The following is a 22,985-nucleotide window of genomic DNA, read 5'->3' as shown; positions in this document are numbered from 1 at the left end:
ATGACACATGCACACAATGGTTACACACCAACCTAAAATTGAACAAAGCTAATTCAAACTGACAATCCCCAAGGATGTCTATGGAAACTTACAACATGCGAACGGGACCCAAAACATGCCTACCAATGCTGGAACAATGAAGCATATTCAAGATAATAGTCATTGAGTTTACTCAACTGGTCATTGAAAATTGGGCGGGAACATCAATCACCCATTACATGGTACATTTTTGTTATTATCAAGTTGTTACAATCTATATGTATTTATAATCACTCGCGCAATTTCTTGTTTCCAGAATATTATTTACGCTCATGGATCACATTACTTAGAAAAGTATAGTTCCCTCGACATGTGGAGCACCCAACGGATGGAGAAGTCACATTATAGGGCAAAGAGAATCTATCTCAAGAACACTCGTCACAGTGGAGGGGTGACGTGAACAAATTACCTCATTGAAATGTTGGATTCGTTTTTTCGATACACAATGTGGAGCACCCAAGGGATGGAGAAGTCATATTATCATGCTACAATGGTTAGAAATGGCAAATTCTGGGTGAAACAACATTAAATTGTAAAGGACGTTAAATTTTTCTAGGTTTCACACTAAATTATCATTTTTGAAAATTTGACCTAATGTTCAAGTGCCTATAATAAGACTCTATGGCCTCATTTTTGTCATTTCACTTTCACTCTCCTCACTTTCTCACCCATGGCTCGAACTAAGAATCTGCACTTAGAGTACCTTCTCAACTTGCCAATGTTGCTGGTACTAGAAAGCGTCCTCACGACCCTGATAGCATGGAATTGTCAACTGATAGCAGAGCGAGCAGGATCCTCCACCATGGGAAGGATAAAATATTCCACCTCCACGAGGGCAACGTGCTAAGAAGACCCTCCCTACTAATATGGGTCCCGTTCCCCTCCACGAGGGCAACGTGCTAAGAAGACCCTCCCTACTAATATGGGTCCCGTTCCCCAACACGAGAGGAAGTCCAACAAGTAGGCGGAGGACATGGAGGGTCTACAAGTGAGGAGAGCGTGCGTGGTGTTTTGTATTTACAAGCACCTCCACGACAGCAGGTAGTAGAACCTCCACGACAGCAGGTAGTAGAACCTCCACCAGAACCTTGTCATGGCCGCCCCAAGGGACCTGATTGGAAGAAGGCTCCTCATCCTCCAAGGCCTCAGCAGGTAGTAGAACCTCCACCAGAACCTCGTCATGGCCGCCCCAAGGGACCTGATTGGAAGAAGGCTCCTCATTCTCCAAGGCCTCAGAACCCGAATATGCCTCTACGTGCACCAAGGAGGAGGAGGAAATATGGAGTCAAGGTACTCCAAGAGATACACAGATTTCAAAAATCTATGGATCTCCTTATTCCCGAGGCACTTTTCACACTTCTTGTAAAAGAAAACCTAGACTATTGTGTGCAAAGCCCTGCCTTGGGAGCTTTACAAGAAGCCACTATAATGACGAGTTAGGGTTTCTCGTTGGGTTTTATACCAAAACCCTGGCCTGTGTACACACATCGACCAAACCCTAACGCCCATTAACCCCTGAACCCCGCTAGCACTAATACTACTCTCGAGACTCCGAAAGCTATTAACTTATGCAATGTCAGGACTATGGTCCTACGGAAGTCGAGCCCTAGCATACACACATCGACCAAACCCTAACGCCCATTAACCCTTGAACCTCGCTAGCACTAATACTACTCTCGAGACTCTGAAAGCTATTAACTTATGCTAGGGCTCGACTTCCGTAGGACCATAGTCCTGACAGCTATAGAAGCTTTTTTGGTGACCTTTTTTGAGGATGCAAACCTCTGTGCTATCCATGCCAAGAGGGTTACTATAATGACCAAGGATCTTAAATTAGCTAGACTTTTGCGTTGCCAAGACTTGTAATCAACAGTGGTGCTATGTAAGAATTTATTTTTATCGATATAAAGCTCAACTTTTTTTGTCTTGTCTCATTTTAAGGTTGTATAGTCATGGATTTTTGTTTGGAACACATTTTGAAATATGTAAGTTTGAAATATATTTTATTAATGTACCATGTATAAAATTGAACTAGATTGCACCAATTTTCACAGTAAGTTATAAAACACATGAGTGTAATTTTTTGTAAATTCTTCTAGAGAGTTTATAGATTTATAAAAAATATATATTCAATTGAATTGCAAAATTGAATTCTGAATTTGTAACCAAACTTTTCAAAAAATTGAGATTTTTTTTTCAAAGAATCCAAAACATTTTTTTAACCCTATGTAGGTCTTACAAGCCCTCCCCCAGGCCTCGAGGGGACTAGAATCCTGTTTAGCCCTAGGTTGCGGCCCTAGGTCGCGCCCCATGCTGGCCCGAGGCTTTTTGGGCCAATCTAGTCCCCCCTGAGGCCTGGGGGAGGGCTAAAGGTTCGGTCGCCCTGTGCTAGCAGCCTGGGGCCTTCTAGGCCCATCCAGCCCCCTCGAGGCCTAGGGAAGGGCTTGGAAGGCCTATATAGGCTTGGAAAAAATGTTTTGGTCTATTTAAAATTTTTTGGAATCAATTTCAAAAATAATTATAAAAATTCAGTAAATTAGGACAAACTCAACTACAAAATTGAACTCACTCGATTCAACTGCAAATTCATAATCAATAGCACAGTTTAAAAAATCACTTCATGTAAAATTCAACTACAAAAATATTGGCCCGTGAGGTTGTACCTTCAGCTTTTTCTACCTCTTCGTGTTGTCGAATATTGGCCCGTGAGGTTGTACCTTCAGCTTTTTCTACCTCTTCGTGTTGTCGAATAAGAACCAAGGCCAGAGTCTCCCAATCTACACAAACACATATGAACAAATATCATAAGAGTATGGATGGTTAAGAAAAATCAACTTAAAAATTAATGAGAAAAGAGCTAATACCTTTCGACATTCTATCTTGAAGCTTGCATTTTGTACTTCCTCAAATAATCGAGAAAAATTAATGAGAAAAGAGCTAATACCTTTCGACATTCTATCTTGAAGCTTGCATTTTGTACTTCCTCAAATAATCGAGTAGTAGGTGTTCTCGAACGTCTACTATGCTCCATTATTTGCTAGCGTTAAAGGTTAATGGTGCCATTAGGTAGTTTGATTGGCAGTTCTATGGGTGAATTAGCACCCTCAGATGATTGCAATGGTATCCACTCCCCCTTTTTTTTCATCCATCTCTTATAAAAGAATCAGATGCATAAATTTGAGCGTGCTTTCAAGTATTGAAGTGTGATACTTGAAATCACAACTCTGCAAGAATATACATCTCCCTTATGCACCCCTTCCACTATATCCCATGCATTTCCAAATAAACCATTCATATGCTTAGATTGCAATTTCTTGCAAATGAACATTGCTGGAGTGGCTTGTGGCAAGAGCTTACAAAACACGTGCATAAAAAGATGAATGGGAGCATACCACCTAAGACCTACTGAACAAGAGGGCTTTGTAAATTTTAAAGAGGATTGGATATCAATAATCATCTTTTGTTTGAAGGCATCTACACTTCATTTGTATGGGATTCGCCACTCATTACTACCTAATGAGGGAAATGGAAGCTTTTCAAGTCTTCCATATTCTTTAGGCCTCTAGAGGGAACTATGTAAGAGTGTGTGAAAAAGAATATTCTACTGCAAGAAGTGTCCTAGGGTTCTTGTTGGGAAATAAAACCTCACCTATGGTGGAATGGAAAGTATTGAAGGTCCCTGTTATGCTCTTCAATGGTTGTTCCTCTATGTAACTTGATGGGAATATATCTGCATACACAAAATCACAAAAAAAAAAGTGAACAACAAGGGTATAAGAAAATGATTTAAATAGAACCACATTAGTAATAAAATACTTAAAATTACAAGGAAACTTGGTTTTTGCCATTTGAGGAGGAAGATGAATGTTTGAAGCCATGTAAATATATTGAACCACTGCCACCATGCCTTCATTTTGAGTTTTCTTGAAAGCTAGCAATCTTCCCTTCCAATGATGTCAATCGTTAACCCTGAATCTCTCTCCAACCCACATACCTTACTCATTCCTAGAGTTGTTAAGAACATACTTAGAGATAAAATCACTAGGTTTCCTATTCAATGTTTCCATGGCTGAAAACTTGCTTACAAGAGGATAAAGTGAGTTAAGTGGGATTAGAGGAGGAATAGGGAGGTTAGAAGGCTGCTAGAAGATTAGACAAGAGGATAAAGTGAGTTAAGTGGGATTAGAGGAGGAATAGGGAGGTTAGAAGGCTGCTAGAAGATTAGACAAGAGCTTAGAGAGCCATTAAACCACTTGCAGCAAGATTTACAAGTGGTTAGAGAGGGATTAAAGAGATTATAGCAAGACTAGGAGAGATATGGAAGCTTGCAAGAGGATTAGAAACTTGTTGCAAGATTAAGGAGAGATTAAAGACACATAAGAGGATTAGAGAGAGATTACAAGCTTACAACAAAGATTAGAAAGAGATTAGAAGGCTACAAGAAGCAAGATTAGAGAGGTTATAACAAGATTAGAAAGAGATCAGAAGGCTGCAAGAAGCAAGATTAGAGAGGTTATAACAAGATTAGTAGAGATATGGAAGCTTGCAAGAGGGTTTAAAACTTGTTGCAAGATTAAGGAGAGATTAAAGACACACAAGAGGATTGAAGAGAGATTACAAGCTTAGAGCAAAGATTAGAAGGTTGTAGACAAGATTATAGAGGGATTAGAGAGCTCTAGGACTAATGGTTTACATGTGTAATTAGTTTAAGAGCATAAAAAGGGGCTAGAAAGCTTGGAGCATCCTTTTTTCACTATAGAATAATATGGAAGCACTTTTCTGGGAATAAAATCACATTTTTGGAAGGAAACGGATTTTTTTTAATTTTTAGGGTTACTTTTTGCCTATGCAAATCTAGTGGGGCCCAAGGGAGGTGAAGTGACACTAGTGGGCGCTAGATAAAAAAGGTGATGTGATTGGGGTTACTAGGGGGACAAGCCTAAAGTATATCAATAATCCTAAAGCTAGTGGATAGAATGTGCACTCCCCCCCTCCCATTGGTCCAAACTTGATTAAAATGTGCACTCCCCCCCTCCCATTGGTCCAAACTTGATTAAAATGTCATTAAAATTAATCCTAAAGGGCCATTTTGTAGTCCATATTTTCCCTAATGAAGTGAAGTGACATGATAAGGGAAAAAGTGACCTAAAGTATATCAATAAATACCCCTACTTTAGGTCCTAAAGTTAGTGGATAGAATGTGCACTCCCCCCTCCCATTGGTCCAAAATTGATTAAAATGTCATTAAAATTAATCCTAAAGGGCCATTTTGTAGTCCATATTTTCCCTAATGAAGTGAAGTGACATGATAAGGGAAAAAGTGCCTTGGTCCGTTATTCGGCTATACCCACACATCACTACTATATAAATAGCTACAAATGCCCCCTGTAGTGATGATGTGAGCATGTAGAGGGATCATGTGGCTAATCAAATCCCAAAATGGAAATAAGCCCAAAGATTTACAAAATAAACTTCTCTCGCATGAGAGAGTCTTCATAAAAATATGTTTGTAATGTTATCATGTGTAGAGACATAAGCCGGGCTAATCTCTCGTGCAACATGAGCCTCTCCCCAACATTGTTGTATATGTAGAGACGTAAGCTAGGCTAATCTCTCTTGCAACATAAGCCTCTCCCTCACATAATGATAATGCACCTCAATGTGCTAGAGACTGAGCTTAGCACCCATCTGTACTGGCATAATAACTTACAGTATTCTCTTTATGGTACCAGAGCTCCAATTTATATGAGAGCTATGGAGGCAAGAACAAGGCTAGCAAGGAAGCAGTACACAAGTAATGGTATTTCCATCTCTTTTCCTCTTTGATTTTGGAGCAACATCTTCGGTAGGTGTGTGAGAGCTATGGGTAAATGGAAAGTCATTGAATCAAATTGAGGCACCCTCTTGTGGGTGAAGGAAGAAGACCATATTGTGTGTAGTCAACTACATGACTTGAGTTTGTGCATGTTTCGATGCAATTTGAGCACATTTCAGGCATGGTTTGGCTCTATAAGATGCCACTCTATGAAGTGTCGACTTTGAGTGTATATGCCCAATTTCTCGTCGAAGTAAAGTTGTAATAGAAATTTGGTCGCATGATAATCTGTGTAGAGTCTCTAAGTGTTGCAAGTATTTGTGGATGTACGTTTATGTGACATACAGTGACATTATAACAAGTTTACAGCACCACTGTTGAAGGTTACAAATTTGCTGTAAGTTTAGATGCTTTTTTGCAAGCACAATTTGGTAAGTTGCTACAAGGAAAGATGTTTGACAGTCTATCACACATTGTGAGCAAGAAGCTAGACAAGAATAACTTCTAGGCATGAAAGTTTAGGATAACCAATTTCCTTAGGGGCAAAGGATATCAGGAGTTCATCATTAGGTGAGGAAAAGGAGCTAGAGATTGCTAAAGAAAATCCAACCTCGTAGAGCAAGTGTAGGCATAAAGAGCATGGTATGAAAGAGCCAAAAAAGTTTTGTACTAGTTATTTGTCAATGTGATAGATTCTATGATTATGCATATACAGGAAGCACGAACACCCAAGCTCAGAAGATATAGCTAATGCAAGAGAGCTGCATTATGTGACTAGAGGAAAGATGAGGATAAATGATTACTTAGGGAAGAGTAAAGGGCTTATAGAGACCCTTGCTTGGACCACACATGGAGGAGGTAGAATTTACTCTTGCACACTCTATTGTGACATTGTGGATATGGCATGACATTGTGGGCTCCAAGATTAGTGCAGATGGTTATGGAAAGTGGGGTAGCTACATAGCCATCTTTAGTTCATCTTTATGGCCGATGAGCTAGAAATTACAACTATGTAACAATTTTTAGTTTATCTATGGGGTGGCACTGACTATGATTATGGACCTACGTGGTCATGCCATGGTTTGCTGCCCCACATATACATGCCTAAATAGATACACATCCAAGCCCTTTCTCTATACAATTCATCAGCCACCATCACTGAGTTTACTCCCTATCTTCTACCAGCATATAGCCTCCACATATACATGCCTAAATAGATACACAACTAGCCCCTTTCTCTATCCAATTCATCAGCCCATCACCTATGAGTTTACTGCCTATCTTCTACTAGAATATAGCCTCCATCTTAGTAGTTCCAAATTAGCCATCACTATGAGTTTACTCCCTAGATTCTACTAGCATATAGCCTCCATCTTAGTAGTTCCAAATCAGCAATCACTATGAGTTTACTCACTAACTTCTACTAGCATATAGCCTTCATCTTAGTAGTTTTAGATCAGTCATCATCAAAGCTCCCTTCATAAGAGCGCATGGATGTGGGGTTTTGTCATAATATGTAAGATACCTCGTACCATATATAAATTAAAAGTGGGTATCGCTTTATATGGTGCATATTCTAGAGAGAGACTAGAGAGGGAAGTGTCAAATTAAGATAATTGATTAAAGTCAAATTAACACCTCGAGAAAAATGTTGACACTGGGAATATATGATTAAACTCAACTTTAAGAAATTGTATTGAGATAGTGAGTGCATAAGTTTATTGGGTGCATGTGCACATAGATAGTGAGTGTACAATTTTGTTGGGACCCCGCTATGTGCACATGTGTACATGTGCACCCTCCAACATATTAAATGGGTAAAAAGGGGGAAATATCATTAAAAAATATTGTGGAAAATTTTAATAAGAAAATTAAAGTAACCAAACATTAATAGAAATACCTCTTAGGCTGCCTTGGCTTGCATAACTTCCTTCTCAAGCCAACCACTAGCTCATGGTTTACATGTAGTTTTTCCATGCCAAAAAGAATGAACCCACATGAATCATAGGGTTTGTTGCTTCATAGGTTTAGTTACTTATCCACAAAATCAACTAAAAGTGATGCCTTGATCTCACCATTGATTTACCTTTTGTAATGTCCCCATGCTTTTATTGCTTCCTCCAATTTATTAATATTATATTGTTGACTCATAGCATTATGACATTTTGCAATTCCCTTCAACGTGTTGGGCTAGAATGCTCTCTCCTATTGATGGTGGGACAACTCAGCTCCCTTATCTTCCTGCAAAGTGGTCATCTCCTTATCTTTACTACTACTGTGTTTCTATTCTATTTCATTGAGGCCTCCCCATCACTTGTAAGCAGTCAAACCACAGAGTCGAGGTCATGGACATCTTCTTGCACCTTGTCCTAACCCTCACATTGTTTCCCTAGATATTTCACTACACTTGAACAGGATACCCTCATTGAATTAGACGAATTCCCAAACAAAAATATACAATCAATTAGTCTTCAACATGATAAAATATTATGTTACTGCCCAACATGATACGCAGGAAGTATTTTTATCTTGGTTTAGGTAGTTCTTTAAGATTCTTTTTCTTCTTCCCTTAGTAGGACTCCATATGATCTAGCTTTTGAGAAATTATTTCAATTTCTTACCATAAGAATAATCTCCCATGTGCTTAAAGCGATCCGGGTCATCAAGTCCTACCAAAGAAGTCTTGGAATTTCAACTAGCCAAAGGACAAGAGGCTTACACAAGGCATTCCAACAAAACAAAGGGCAATTTCCAATTGTTGAAAGGGGATGGGATGTACCTCTAAATAATGAAGCAAATATTAAAGCAAGTGGGCAATTTCCAATTTCCAATTGTTGAAAGGGGATGGGATGTACCTCTAAATAATGAAGCAAATATTAAAGCAAGTGGGCAAGCAAGTGGGTAATCTCCCATGTGCTTGAAGCAAACCGGCGGGTCATCAAGTCCTACCAAAGAAGTCTTGGAATTTCATCTAGCCAAAGGACAAGAGGCTTACACAAGGCATTCCAACAAAACAAAGGGCAATTTCCAATTGTTGAAAGGGGGTGGACTGTACCTCTAGATAATGAAGCAAATATTAAAGCAAGTGGGCAAGCAATGACTAAAGCAAGTGGGTAAGCAATCATCTCACAATTTTATATCATTTTCAATTATGAAGAAAATTAATGACATCTCCATGAAGCTCTGACTTCAACCACTTAGATACTGCATGATGTTTTCCATGTTAGTGTTGTCATTGAAGCCATATGTAAGTCCTTTGGAGAAGGTGCCCTTTTAAAGCTATGTTTTGTTCACATCTATTTGTTGGTTTTGATATTCTAGGGATTTTTTGAGAAATAATGGTATTGGCTAGCATGTGGCATTTATTGCTAGCTTAGCTTGCGTGGTACGTTCAATCTCTAGGATGCAGGTGAACCATTTGATGCATCACTTTATCAAGTTCTTGTAGAGGTTATTGTTTGTTAGGTGCCTCATCTATCTGATTTGGTACAAGGTCAAACATTCAATAGTTGAGGACGTTTATACATAGTCCGAGAAGTAAGCACATTAGCATGGCTACCAAGCGAGCATTTTAATACTTAAAAGGAACTTATTTCCTTGGGCTATTATATGCTAACAATGGTGATATTCATCAGTTACATGCTTTCAGTGACTCCGATTGTGCTAGATGTCGTGATATGCAAGCTTCCACTAGTGGATTTTGCTTTCATCTTGGGGATTCATGTATATCATGGCTCAACAAACAAGAAGTAGCCGACATGGGGCCACTTTGAGTTGTGAAGCTGAGTATGTGGCACCTTTCAAACAATAACTATGGAATGTGTATGGCTCAAATGCCTTTTTTATAGATCTTATTGTTGGACTATAGCACCCCACCTCCATCTTTACTTACAGCAAGCAGGAGTACATTAGCAGTATGAGTGTTTCATGTTTATACAAAGCACATTAAGGTAAATTAAGGTGCTCATTAAGAACATTAAGACTTCATCCACGTATCTAAGCAATTGATTTAAGAGGGGTAGCTGTGTGTAAGGCATCAAAGACATCACTACATAATTCTAATGGCATTAAACTTAAGTGTCATTGCCATGATAACATCTCAAGCCTCATGTGATAAGCTAAATCATCATGGGATTTAAATCAGAGTATCTCACCAAAAGTGCTTGTGTTTGAAAAATGTGAAGGACATTATTCAAATGTCAAATAAATTATTCAAATGCCAAAGAAATTAGAAAGTGCTAGGAGAAAATGAAAAAAGAAAAGACAAGAAGATAACAAAAAAGCAGTAAAGATAATAAAGATTGAGTTGGACAATTAGAAAATAAACTTTGTATTCATTATAGCCCTACATTGTAATAGCCTCACACAACCTACCAACCATCTCACTACATCAACATCATCACCCAAGTGTCAATGAACCATGGTGGTGTAGCCATTTATATTCTAGTGATGTGTGGATGTAGATATATGATGTACACTAATAATGGGCCAGGCCACTTTTCCCTCCTTAGGTCTTTTTCCTTCGAGCATGTGTAAACACTCTTATGAGTGTGTGTGTGTGTGTGTGTGTGTGTGTGTATGTGTAAGGATAATTCCACAAAAAAAAAAGTGTGTGTGTAAGGATATGATTCATGCCACTTCACTTGTAATTCACTTATTATCATCAATTTACTTTGAATTTTGTGTTTCTTTGCATCTATTCTTGTTTCACATGTGTGTATGTTGCTACCTTTGTCTCCACTCCAACAAGTAGTATCAGAGTAGGTTTTCTTGGCTCTCACCTCCATCCTTATCTCTCATCATCACTTCCTAGAGCTACTCTTCAGATTAGTAGAGATTGAGCTATCCTCTTAGGTGGAGAAGGCAAACCCTATAGTGTTTTGTAAACTTTCTTAACAACAATTTTTTGTAACTTTCGGGCCGTTTTGGTGGGCGTGTTTTGGGGCATGTTCACATGTTATAAGGTTTCACATAGAATCCTAGGGGATTGTCAGTTTGAATCAGCGTTGTTCGATTTTAGGTTTAGTGTGTAACCATTGTGTAAGAAAGGGGCTACTCATGGCATGGAATAGGCATGGGTGTAGGTCACGATCCTAAGGCAACACTTAAGGCATGGAGTAGGCATGGGTGTAGGTCACCATCCTAAGGCAATAGCCAAGAAGGCCATGGAAGTTTGGGCATGATCACCAAGAAGACATAATGTTTATAAAGTAAAATATGATAAAAAAGGTACAACCCCCATGAGCCCTATGTCTAATATAGCCCAATGCCCCCAAAAGTACACATGTAAATGACCCTAAGCCTAAGTACCTAGGCCCCATCCTCCATGTGCATGTGCATGTGCAACCAAATCTACTTCATTACAAAAAAATCCCCTCCTACAATGATTTCATTCTCGAAATCGAAGGGCAGTCGTGCACAAAACAAATACAAAGGCTATATATACAAGAAGCACAATACGTGAGCAAATGTCACCATCCTAGAGAGCCAATACCAATACATGCATATCATGACCCCCGACGTCAAATGGAAAAGATAAAGGAATCCTGTCGAGATGATGGGATAGTCGAATATCCTCCATGGTCATATGAAAAATCTACAAGTATTGCCCCAAAGATGAGGTAATCCATGCAAATGTGATCGCATGGATGAAATGTAAATCCAATCCATCCCAAAGAAATGGCTCTCATATTGCCTAGATCGAATAGATAATATAGAAAGCCCATGTTGGGGACGCGACTAGCCAATCCTCATGGATCGAAGGGATAGACTATTAGACTATTGCTACACCAATAAAGGTAGGTACAATCAATCCCCAAGATGCAGGTGAACCATTTGATGCATCACTTTATCAAGTTCTTGTAGAGGTTATTGTTAGGTGCCTCATCTATCTGATTTGGTACAAGGTCAAAATTCACTAGTTGAGGAGGTTTATACACAATCCGAGAAGTAAGCACATTAGCATGGCTACCAAGCGAGCATTTTGATACTTAAAAGGCACTCATTTCCTTGGGCTATTATATGCTAACAGTGGTGATATTCATTAGTTACATGCTTTCAGTGACTCCGATTGTGCTAGATGTCATGATATGCGAGCTTCCACTAGTGGATTTTGCTTTCATCTTGGTGATTCATGTATATCATGGCTCAACAAACAAGAAGTAGCCGACATTGAGCCACTTTGAGTTGTGAAGTTGAGTATGTGGCACCTTTCACAATAACTATGGAATGTGTATGTCTCAAATGCCTTTTTTATAGATCTTATTGTTGGACTATAGCACCCCACCTCCATCTTTACTTACAGCAGCATGAGTACATTAGTAGTATGAGTGTTTCATGCTCATACAAAGCACATTAAGGTGCATTATCATTATGTTAGGGGAGAGGCTCATTTTTAAGAGATATTAGCCTGGCTTATGTCTCGACATATGACAATGTGGTAGATATGTTCACGAAGGCTCTCTCCTCCATGACAGAAGTTAGAAGATTTTCATAAAGCTTTGGGCTTAATGCTTCCATTTGGGGATTAATCAACCACATGATCTCCCTGTACATGTTGACATCAATGTAGCCATTTATATGGTGGTGATTTGAGGATGTAGGGACTAATAATGGGTTGGGGTAATTTTTCCCTCCTTTGGAGGTATGAGTGAGTGTGTAAATGACCTTATCATATAATTTCATTTGTACTCATTCTCATGAATCTACTTTGAGTGTTGTGCTCAAATGACCTTACAATATAATTTTATTTGTACTCATCTTCATGAATCTACTTAATTTATACTTCACTCATTCTCATGAATCTACTTTCAGTGTTGTGCTCCTGTGTTCCTCTGTTTGCTCTTTGTTTACATGCTACATATGTGTATGTGTTTCTACCTTTATCTCCACTCTAACATACACATGATCCATAGACCAATCATGCATAAATTTAGATTTTGACATAAATGATCGGCCCAAAACAGCACCATAAGATTTTGGTTTGCTTAAGGAAGTTCATCACCCATGATGCATAATTTACATGCTACATATGTGTGTGTGTTGCTACCTTTATCTCCACTCCAACATACACATGATCCATAGACCAATCATGCATAAATTTAGATTTTGACATAAATGATCGGCCCAAAATGGCATCTTAAGAGTTTGGATTGTTTAAGGAAGTTCATCACACCACACAAGTGTGATGATGCATAATTGAGAAAATCTTGACTCTCAAGCATAAAGTATTCTCATTAGTCTGGTAGCAGTACCATCACCACACCTGTGATGATGCATAATTGAGAAAATCTTGACTTTCAAGCATAAAGTATCCCATTGGTTTGGTAGTAGTACTATCACCCATTTTGACAATGAGCTTAGTTTATTGTAAACGAGGTCTTCCACATTTCTAAAAGTATTCACAAAGTTTTCCCATTGGTCTAGTAATAGTATCATCACCCAGTTTCACAATGAACTTAGTCTATCCTAAAGGAGGCCTTCCCTATTTATGTTAGTAGTGCTTGGTAGTTATCGTCACACCTGCACCACTATCCATGATGCAAACCCTTATAAACCATGATCCCAACCGTTATTACAAACCACTAGTGGTATTGCATTAGTGTCATCCTTTCATAACAATCTCCCAAATTTATTAACAAGAATGTTGGCCAAGTCTTATCCTTCAAGTTTTTAAATGTCACTTAGTTCTTGCTTGGTTAGCACAACAACCTCATTTTCAACTTGTAGGTTGCCATCCATCCAATATTTAAGGTCTATTTCTTAGCTCATAAGACTTAGATATCCCTAGAGAGAAATGACCCAATAGGCATTCCAATATTTGAAGATAGAAAGGTTATTAGTCTAGTGATGTCCCTTGGGTACTGCTCTTAATCATCTCATTAATCCCACCATATTACTAACTCAATGGTTAGGATATGTTCACCTCTTTTGGAGCCACATGCCATCCTTATCAACATCTGTTTTAAATTTCTTTTGATTACTCTTTAGGGACTAAGCATAGAATTTGACTTGATATATCCAAATGTTTCATATGTTATTGTGCTAATAACACCATTGGATGTATTATTTATACACGCTATAAATTTTTCCTTGCACTCACGTACCAAGTTTGTAGTGTCTTCTAGTCAACTCATCTCTTGTCTAGGATAATCTCTCATTCCTTTTTAAACTTTAGGTTGAGTCTCTTTCACGCCAAAGTAGGTTTGGCATTGATCATAGTCTACTTAACTGGTTCCAGTATTGGATCCTTTAGAGGCAATGGTTAGAGAGGTGGTAGATGTGTCTTCATTGGAGCCACTTTGGACACACTGAATCTATCTTCTCGTTTACCTACCTTCTTCTTCTTCTTCTTCTTCTTCTTCATTAAGACACTTTGGACACATTGACTCTATCATCACGTTTACCCACCTTCTTCTTCTTATGGGTTTTGGTGTATCCCCATTTTGACACATATAATTCCTTGTAAGTTCATGCAAAGAAGTTGCGATAACTTTTGCTTCTTATTATACTGATAATGTGGTGGTGATGTGGGTGGATCAATAAAACTCACCTTAGGAGCCCACATTGGACACAATTCCACCTCACACTTATCACATATCAAACTCACCTTAGGATGTGGGTGGATCAATAAAACTCACCTTAGGAGCCCACATTGGACACAATTCCACCTTACTTATCACATATCAAAGTCATTAGGCTATTATGTGTGTATTAAACTAAACTTTCTTAGGAATTTTGAAACTTCATACAGTCCTTGACAATGGTAGCACCATAGAGGAGCTCTTTGAGATATTAAGTTGATGTCTCTACCTTGATGCTTGGAAAATTGGTATCAAAACTTCTTGATGAGGCCAATAATAACTTGGGAAAGAATCTTGGATTTCCTCCACATATGGTGGATTTAGTTTGAAGTCAACTTCATACTTATAATTCCTCAATTAATACTTGATTGATTTGAGTGGCCTTCTACATTGTTGTGATGTTTGAATTTGATTAGTTGTGATGAGTCCCAATGGCGTACTATGCATATCTTACATTATCTCATGCATCTCAAATTTTGAGTTTTGGTCCCAAATTTTTCAACAATACTACAATAAGCTCTTATCAATTGATATCTGAGCAATTAGTTACTTCTTGGGAGATGGATAAGTTGCTTAGATAGAAGGTCGCTAAAGGAGTAAATATCACCAAGTTACTTATTGTAGAAGTTTTTTCTTACGTTCCAAGTAAAAGGCCCCTAAGCAATAAATATCACCAAAAACCTCACAAAAATCTACTCCATAAACCCAAATTTTGGTGGCCCAAGAAGGTGTGAATAGATCGCAAGAACCTCTCCTCAGTTGTTGGGGAAGCCACAAGAGCTGTGTGCAAGATAAGGGCAAACAAACGGTAGTCTACCACCCTGAATAACTATGCAACCAGAAAATATACCACACCACAAGAACATGTGCACATGAGGGCAACACTTCACTCACCCATCATGACTTGACCATCGAGCCCTCTCAACCTCCCTAATATTAATAAGTACAAAAAGATAGTAACATTGCAAGTGCCTTAGAAGACTTCATCCATGTATCTAAGCAATTGATTTAAGAGGGGGGCTGTGTGTGTGGCATCAAAGACTCTGATACTACATCACTGCATAGTTCTAATGGGGCATTAAACTTAAGTGTCATTGCTATGACAACATCTCAAGACTCACGATAAGCTAAATCATCATGGGATTTGAATCATAGTAGCTCACCAAAAGCGTTTGTGTTTTTAAAGAAAAATGTGAAGGACATTATTCAAATGTCAAAGAAACCATTCAAATGCCAAAGTAATTAGAAAGTGATAGGAGAAAATGAAGATATAAAAGATAAGAAGATAAGAGAAGAGTAGTAAAGATAATAAAAATTGAGTTGGAGGATTAGAAACCCAACTTTGTACTCATTATAGCCCTACATTGTAGTAGCCTTGCACAACCTACCAAACATCTCACTACATCAACCTCATCAACTAAGTTCAACTTCATCACCCAAGTGTTAACCAACCATGGTCATGTAGCCATTTATATGGTAGTGATGTGTGGATGTAGATATATGATGTACACTAATAATGGGCCGGACCACTTTTTTCCTCCTTAGAATGTCTTTTTCCTTCGAGCATGTGTAAACACTCTTAGGAGTGTGTGTAAGTGATATGATAAGTGACCTTATCATGTCACTTCACTTGTAATTCACTTATTATCAATCAATTTACTTTGATTGTTGTGTTTCTTTGCATCTATTCTTACTTGTTAGGTCACTTATTTATCAATCAATTTACTTTGATGTGTTTCTCTGCATCTATGATAAGTGACCTTATCATGTCACTTCACTTGTAATTCACTTATTATCAATCAATTTACTTTGATTGTTGTGTTTCTTTGCATCTATTCTTACATGTTTCACATGTGTGTATGTTGCTACCTTTGTGTCCACTCCAACAACTGATATCAGAGCAGGTTATCTTGGCTCTCTCACCTCCATCGTTGGCTCTCTCACCTCCATCGTTAGCTCTCATCACTTCCTAGAGCTACTCTTCTGGTTAGCCTAGATTGAGCTATCCTCTTAGGTAGAGAAGGTAATTCCTATGATGTTTTGTTAACTTTTTTAACAACAAATTTTTTAAAACTTTCGAGCCGTTTTGGTGGGCGTGTTTTGGGGCCTATTCACATGTTATAAGGTTTCCACCATAGACATCCTAGGGGATTGTCAGTTTGAATCAGCTTTGTTCGATTTTAGGTTTGGTGTGTAGCCATTGTGCAAGAAAGGGGCTACTGAAGGCATGGAATAGGCATGGGTGTAGGTCACCATCCTAAGGCAATAGTAGCCAACAAGGCCATGGAAGTTTGGGCATGAGCACCAAGAAGACATAATGTTTATAAAGTAAAATATGATAAAAAAAGGTACAATGCCCATGAGCCCTATGACTAATATAGCCCAATGCCCCCAAAAGTACACATGTAAATGACCCTAAGCCAAGTGCCTAGGCCCCATCCCCCATGTGCATGTGCAACCAAATCTACTTCATTACAAAAAATCCCCTCCTACAATGATTTCATCCTCGAAATCAAAGGGCGGTCATGCACAAAACAAATACAAAGCCTATATACAAGAAGCCCAATATGTGAGCAGATGTCACCATCCTAGAGAGCTAATACCAATACATGAATCTCATAACCCCCGGCATCAAATGGAAAAGATAAAGGACTCCTATGATGATGAGGCTAGTGATATATCCTCTAGGGTCAAATTGAAAAGCTACAAGTATCACCCCAAAGATGAGGTAATCCATACAACTATGATCGCATGGATGAAATGTAAATCCAAGCCATGTAGAATCCAAAGAAATGGTTCTCAAATTACCTCGATCGAGAGTATAGAAAGCCCATGTTGGTCCTAGTAGGTCGACTAGCCAATCCTCCTAGGTCGAATGGATAACCACAACAATGTAGATCATCCAACCATGAAACAAATATGTAAGCTCTCAGATCAAAAGGAAAACATAACGACGCATCTAACAATCCAAAACATAAATGCAACACCAAATCGGTAAGAGGAACTCCATCATCAACAGTCGTTGTACCGAATCCTCCTATCTCATAGGAATCCTAACTAATAGCCACCACACCATGCTGTGGTGTACCATGGCGTGCCACATAATCATATGTCATACATCTCAAGTGACATAAGATGCATGTGAAAGTGAATGCTCCATTCTCATAGATCATAGAATCATATCGGCATCCACAAAATGTAAAGGTACAATGCCCATGAGCCCTATGCCTAATATAGCATTATGTGCATGTGCCATAAGTGTTACATGGTCGTCATTGCCATCACATCTTGAGCTCATCATCAACAACTTCATCAGCATCATTATCATTATCATCGACTTTTGCATCCTTACTTATAACATTTATACAGTCTTAACTCTATCATTTTTCATACATTTTGTAGGGCTTTTCATCGTGATCTATTGTTAGCCATCTTGGTTTCATTCAGTGGGCATTTACAGTACTTGTAGGTGTGAGGGAAAAAGGACAAAAGGATCAGATGTGTGAGAGATTAGAGCAAATTAACACAACATGAAATGGATGAATGAGTGTATGTATAATGATGAAGTAATCCAGTACAAGAGGCCCTCTGATGTGAGGTGACTTTGAGTAGTAGATCGGCAAGGAAACAAAGATGTAGTCAAAGCAAGAGGCTCGATTGGTGATGAAGGCTCGATTGGTGATGAAGGCTCATATATCAAGGATGGCGATGGCACACTCTGAGTGTGTAGAGACTACAGTGTAGACGTGGGTGTGCTGTTGAATACAAAAGGAGCAGAACCAATGAATGAAGATGTGAATGTAGATCAATCGTTCTTTTGATGTGGTAGAGCCGACAGCTGAAAGTGATGCGCAAGGCTAAAAAGTGTAGTTGATGATAAGCAGCGTTGATGAGCCATGCTGGAGCTATCATATAATGGGCATGAGCTATGAGAGTGCTGGCTAGTTGATGTATGCTATAGTGTTGGGGCCAACGGGTGCCTCGATGGGTTAATTGATCAAATGCTATTAATCTATTGGTGGTTGATACAACCGGGTAGCTGTTGTCATATGATGCACAAGTAGTGGAGCCATGAAGCAAGATGGTGATTATCAACCATGCATTAATAAATGTTGAGTTGGCCGGGCTACTGATGTGTTGGAGCCGCCCTCATCTTGTGTGCACAAGAAGACGAGTTGGTGTGTGTGGGTTAGTTGGTGGGCCGTGACCAGCAAAAGAAAAGTTTTTTTTTTGTAGATAATGTAATGGTGCCCTTTTGGGATGGTGGTCACACAGTAGGTTGTTGGTATATTTGCATGTTGTGTCAAAGATTCATTATTTTCAAGCTAAAATGACAAGCAATGATATGTTTGGGACGCTTTTCCCTGCTAAGAGGATAAGCTTAATGGGACCAACTACCTGAGGTGGTCCTATATGATGCATTATTTATTGACTGTTGCCAGGCTAAAATGATAGGCAATGATATGTTTGGGATGCTTTTCCCCGCACGAAGAGGATAAGCTTGATGGGACCAGCTACCTGATGTGGTCCTATATGATGCATCATGTATTGGTTTGTCAAAGGGCTTTGGAATAGTGTTATAAGCATAAAGACATGCCCTACCTTGCTAGCACAGGATATTACAAGTACTTCAAATGGTGATACTAGTTGAAATGTAATTGTGGCATTTGTCTCTACACCTCTCAATGTGGAACAAGCTTGGTGGGATGGCAAGGATGCACATAAACATGCATTGGTGGCACTTTTCTTGAAAAGGAGCATAATTCCTCCTATTCACTCATGTAATACATGCTAGGGATGCACTTGCTTTGCTTTACCAAGTGCACGATGAGGCACATGTGCGTAAAGGAGGCACATGTGGTCTACTTATGCAAGCAATTAAAGTCCAAGCATATGAATGAGAGGGAGACATAATGAATGAGTTTCTCACAAGGATCAAATATCTTGCAAACAACTTATATGTATTGTGAGGCCTATCCAGACTATTCTCATAGCTTTAAACAACTTTTTATTAGATTCATACAGGGCGAAATAGTAGACCGGTGGAGTAGATCTCTTTATATCTCTGCTCGATCTCTATTGTTGTGACTTAGCCCTTGGTGGCATGACAATGCCGAGGGGAGCAATTGATTAACTCGTTTTGTTTAGTTGCATTCTATGCGGGCTAATGGTGAGTTCCCAAACAACCCTTATGCATCTTCTTGAAAGGTTAAGATTTATTTAGGTTAGCAATAGTCTTCACTAGGTTAGCAATAGTGTTCACTATAATTGCAATCATAATGAAGGTTTAGGGTTATTTAGATAACTATAACTAGAAACTCTTGTAGAAGAGTAATTCTTAGAAGGAAGAGAGAAAATATTAAGGACACTAAAGTCTAACCTCAATTCTAGGAGAATCCCTTTTATCGCCCAAGCCAAGATGATATATAAGAGGAGAGAAACCGAAGGCTCAATTCATAAGAGGCATTCATGAGAGAGGCCTCATTAAAGATGCTATATAAGAGGAGAGAAATTGAAGGCTCAATTCATAAGAGTCATTCACGAGAGAGGCCTCTCATCAAACTTAGTCTAAGGTGAGAACCTTATTTTGGAGATTCTTATTTAAGATCATTAGCAAGGCATTGGACACACCATGATATATGGACACCCTACATACATAGTTCTTCTTACTACCACAACTTCAAGGTTGACTTAATGTTAAGGTTGATGGATGGCCTTCAGTTCTTACTACTCTCTCTATTAGTTGAGTAAGCAAACTTAAACAAAAAGGCTATATAATGGCTTGGTGAGCATCCCAAGATCTACAAAATTGTATGCCTTCTTGAGACTATATATAACTAGTTCTAGTAAGATGGGTGTTATATGTACATTATGTGTGCTATGTTATATGCACATTATGTGTGCATATACTAGGAGGCTAACCCACATTAGGCTTGTGAGCATGGGAGCATGGGAACAAGCTCTAGTGGAGCATGGGTTAGGACTAACCTTAAGGGTTAAGGTTAGGGTCAGGCATCCAAGGGTTACACATGGGGAATGGAAAGTCAAGAGTCACTTGTTGAGGGCCCTCCTATATAATAGGGGTATGGGGCACACTCAAGGAGGCTTGAGGGCTTGGAGGTTTATGCTATGGTCTCTTGTGTAGAGGTCCATATCTACTCATCTACCATTTCACACTATAGCTACATGCTATTGGATTGGAGTCATACCTCTTGATGGTACGGGACATCAAGGTAGAGGTATGATGTATTTCATTTATGTTTCATGTGTGCATCCCTTAGGCTTCGGGGGTGGTTGGGTGGTTGAGTTTATGCCTGATTTATGCATGATTATGCATAACAATTATCTAGAGAGATCTTAGGGTTTTAACAGTGGTATCAGAGAAATCTCTATTTAATTGTTGTTGATTTTTTAAAGTAAATTTTAATATTTACTAATAAAAATGTTATTTTATTGATTTGTGTTGATGAATTGCACGTGGATCGTCGATATGGCGATTGGAATGCGTGTTACTATAGTGAGGTGGAAGATGTGTTGAAGCATTTGCCTAAAGGGAAAAGTCTAGGATGGGATGGGTTCCCCAATGATCTTCTCACCACCACAAAGTATGTTAATGAGTTGAAGGTCCCTCTCGCTTCTATTTTTCAGGAGGTGTGGAATACAGGTATCATGCTTGCAAGTTGGAAGATTAGGCTTGTACGTTTATTGCAGAAAGTTCCATCCCCAGTTAATTTATGTCAATGGAGACAAATCAAATTGATGGGGGCCATGTATAAGATATTTGTGCAAAGTTCTTGGTTAATAGGTTGCAACGATTTCTTCCTACTTTGATTCATCTAAGGCAATATGGATTTATTAAAGGTCAGAATATTTTGCATAATATACTGAATGTACAAATCGAACTTGATTATGCAAGGGCTTTGAGGCAAGAGCTGGTTATATTTCAAGAGCTGGTTATGATTCAAGGGCTTTGAGGCAAGAGCTGGTTAGATATTTTAAAGTCTTATGATCACATTAGTTGGTCTTTTCTTTCACAGCTTATGCAGGTTATGGGATTTGGCCCTCGCTTGTCTTCTTTGATTTATATTATTAGCCAGCATGTAGTGGCTAGGCTTATGATTAATGGTGGGGTGACTAAGCCCATTCATTTGAGGAGATCATTCAGACAGGGATGCCCACTTAGCCCTCTCTTGTTTTGCAATTGTTACTCATCCAATCTTATCTCGATGGGATAAGCTATTAGAGGATGGTGAAGTTGTAGGGCTTACTTTTCCAAGCAGAGAGCAGATGGTTAGCCATGCATTGGTTAAATAATTCTTTCATATTCCTTAATGCTCAAATAGATAATGTTCTCAAAAAGCTATGGCTGTTTGACATACTTTGGTCTTGCTTTAGGATTATACATTAATATGCAAAAATATGCTCTGATAAGCTATACTCGGAGTGATTTGCTTGGTTTGGGATGGAATGGGCGTCATACAAAGGGGATGCATCACACGCCACTTGGGTTATCCGATTGGAGTTGATGTTGATTCACAGGTTTTGGTTGGCATGGATTTCTACAAGGATAAATGATAAATTTGTGTATTGGAAAACTCAGGATTGGCCTATGAATGTTCGGCTCAAAATGGCACAATCCATTATGATTAGCATGATATCTTTTTTCTTGCCTTTATTTCCATGGACGGGCAAAACTTTGCATCAGGTACAACAGCCAATTAGATTTATGCTATGGAAAAGAGCATGAAATAACATAGGGCAATGTGGATTTCTTGGGAACATGTTACTACTCCGAAGAGGAGTGGAGGAGCAGCCTTATTAGATGTCAGATTATATATGGTCACTCTAGGAGATGGCCTTTATTGCAGGATATGTGTCTATCTCAAGAGCCATGGGTGGTAATGGCTAAGGATCTCATAAAGGAGGTCACACTTGTGCATGGTAATACTAGGATTGATGGTACTTGGTGGAATGTGGTGAATGGTTCCCAACAGGTTCAAGTGGTGGCTTCACCTCTCCTTTCTCATTTGATGATCTCATGGAAGGAGGTGATGGCACACACTAAAAGGAAGCCTTCAAATCATCGGTGGTTGCAATTGAATTCTATGGTAGATGAGGTGTTGGCTACTTCGCGACTTTTGAAGTGGCCTAACAAACTTGTTGAGTGGCCAAAATTCAAAAGAATGGCTTGATTGAGACTAGTGAGAATTATGAATGCTTTTTTTCCAGATAGAGGTCGCTTATTGTCTTTTTGAAAAATCCGTCAATATCGTGGATATGTACAATTATGGAAGAAGGTGAGGGCATGCCTTACACCATTTGGTGATATTCCTCAGTTGAAGGATTAGCAACCTTGGTTAGATTGGGCATTTAGAAAGCCTCATAACATTGTCTAGCGTACAACAAATCAAGTGTACCATATGATGGTGGAAGATAAGTGTTGGATCACTGAGAAGGCTAATAGGGTATGGAACATCAGGAAAAGTAGGGCCTAGTGGAAGGAAGTAATCTTACAGGGCTAGTGGTCTAAGATTCCATATCAAGGGAAG

This window comes from Cibotium barometz, chromosome 8 (assembly GCF_041138505.1).
Source record: "Cibotium barometz isolate CiBa-2024 chromosome 8, ASM4113850v1, whole genome shotgun sequence".
In the NCBI taxonomy this organism is placed as follows: domain Eukaryota; kingdom Viridiplantae; phylum Streptophyta; class Polypodiopsida; order Cyatheales; family Cibotiaceae; genus Cibotium; species Cibotium barometz.
Note: the sequence above shows the minus strand (reverse complement) of the source record.